Genomic DNA, 2,713 nt, shown 5'->3' with positions numbered 1-2,713 from the left:
CAATATGCATTTTTTTACAAAACACATGTTGTGATTGACCCATGCAGGAGTAATCTCATGTGTAAAAACTAATGTTATCTCGAGAATTTTATCGGAAAATTGGTATCTCGAGAATGTCATCGAAAAAATGAAAGATGAGAGATAAGGTGACGAGGAGTGGAGCGTGGTGGTGACTGGTGGTCAGAATGGATGGAGGCATGGGGATGGACGGCGCCGGCAGGCGGCAGCGGCCACCATGCTAGATTGTTCCAGAGACTTCCTTTTTTAATTGCTGAGCAATGAGGTTGTGGGAGATAAGGATGTGGAGAGAGGTGCGGGTACCTTTTGTAAAATTATCATAGTTTGCTTTCTATCCGTCAGATATAGATCAGACGGTCTATATTACAAGATGGCAGACACACTATCATCGCCAACTCATTTTTTTATAAGGGTACAGACGATAAGTTTGCTGACTACTAAAGTAAAGTGGAATTTGTCCATGTTATACAAGTAAATTAAGGTGATTGTTTATCATATGGGTAAGGTTGGATGAAGGGTGGTTGGAACAAATGATCCACCTAGAGCATGTGTGTGTGAGATGGAGTCTTAGTGTGTGTGTGTGTGAGAGAGAGAGAGAGAGAGAGAGAGAGAGATGGAGTCTTAGTGTGTGTGTGTGTGTGTGTGAGATGGAGTCTTAGAGAGAGAGAGAGTGTGTGTTTGTGTGTGGGGGGGATGGTTGGGTGTGTGTGTGTGTGTTTGTGTGTGTGAGAGAGAGAGAGAGATGGAGTCTTAGTGTGTGTGGGGGGGTGCGTGTGTGTGTGTATGTTTGTGTGTGTGTGTGTGTGTGTCGCAGGGTCCTCGGTGGTGGATGTAATGTAAGTGTGCATGGCTTTATCATAGAGAGGTGATTGTATGGTAGAGGCCACCAACGATGGGGTGCGAGGGAGAAAATGACCGTAGAGAGGGAAGAGAAGGTGTGTGTGTGTGTGTGAGAGGAGTCGACATTGAGAGAACGTGTTTGTTCGAGAGACACGGAGGAAGACTACTATATATCGATGGTGCATGTAGGCGGGAATTAAACAAAGGGATGGTCTTATTGGTTTCGGGGATATAGGGGAAGAGTGGGAGGGGGGCAGCTAGAAGGAGATTGTTGAGTGTGAGTGTGTGTTTTACCCATCTAGGCGGAAGTTATGTGCACACAAGAGGAGAACGATTCGATGTGGCTTTAGGGTTGAGGGTAATTAACTACGTATGGAGACATAGAGACCTTGAACGTGCATGTGTGAGAGGTATACATGTATACGTGGGATGTGTGTGTGTGTGCGTGCGCGCATGATCGAGATAAAAGAAAGAAGACATAAGTCATAAGATCAACGACATGGGAGAGACGGATTGGTATGACAATATGCATGCATGTGAGAATGCAGGGAAGAAGGCGCGGCAATTGAGCATGTGTTTTTCTCTTTAAGAGATAGTGGCGTGGGCTGGAGCATGCATCTATGGCGAGCAGAGGGAGTGAGGCACAACGATTGTGCAAAAGAGATCAAACTATAAATGCATATGTATGGAGAGACATATATAGTGTGGGTGATAGGAAGCAAGACTCTGTGCGAGAGAAAAAATGTTGACAGAGAAACTACAGATAGATACAGGGATGGAGATGCTAGCTAGACGGACATATGCTAGTTTGAGTGTTGGAGATGACCGCCGGGTGGTTCACAGGGTGAAGTTATGTGTGTGTGAGAGAAAGATCAAAAGAGGGCACTTGACTGCATGTAGAGAGAAACATATGTAGTGTGCGTGATAGGAAGCAAGAGTGAGGGCGAGAAAGAAGGTTGATGGAGAAACGGATAAATAGAAATATAAAGATGCTAGCTAGTGTGCGTTAGAGATAGGAGTCGAGTGGATCAGAAGGCTGAGTTATGTGTGTGGGTGTGAGAGAGATAGAGAGAAGGTGCATGTGAGTCACATACAAATAGATATTAGAGAGAAATGAGATCCCGAGAGAAGGAGTTTTGTGTCTGCGAGAGAGAAAGAGATTTTACAACGAGAGTGATAGCTAGAGAGACATATGAGGGAACGCAAGATATCTACAGGGAGAGAGAGAGTGTGTGAGCGACATACAAGAGAACGGTAGAGAAATATGAGACCCTGGGAGACAGAGTTTGTGTTTGTGTGTGAGAAAGAGATATTTAATAGGAAGAGTCGTAGGTTCTCATATCTAAGGAGTGAAAGACATCTCTGTATGAGGGGTGTGAGAGTGGCACACATGGGAATAGTAGAGAGAAATGAGACCCCGGGAGACAAAGTTTTGTGCTTGTGTGAGAGAAAGAGATTCCACATGGAGAATCATAGTTAGAGACACATACCAGGGAGTGAGATATACTTAGAGGGAGATAGAGTGATGAAGGTCGAGGGAGAGAGTACCGTGAGTGTATTACGAAGATAAAAGATCATTGTCGACATACAGGTAGCACGAGAGATACCTGAGAGACGATGAACGCGTATAGGTCCAGAGAGATAGTCCTATATAAGCATGAGTGATAGCTATATGAGACGAATATCTGGATTAAAGGGGATTCGAATATTTAAATTGGAGATCATGACATCGATAATATCGTAACGCAAATTGGTGTATCAAACATGCATATTCATTTGAATTTGGGAACACGTGTAATGTTATATAGTTGATCAATATTGGTGATCCATAGATACTTTAATTACAAACAATGCA

This window comes from Triticum dicoccoides, chromosome 2B (assembly GCF_002162155.2).
Source record: "Triticum dicoccoides isolate Atlit2015 ecotype Zavitan chromosome 2B, WEW_v2.0, whole genome shotgun sequence".
In the NCBI taxonomy this organism is placed as follows: domain Eukaryota; kingdom Viridiplantae; phylum Streptophyta; class Magnoliopsida; order Poales; family Poaceae; genus Triticum; species Triticum dicoccoides.
This window is presented reverse-complemented; position numbering follows the sequence as displayed.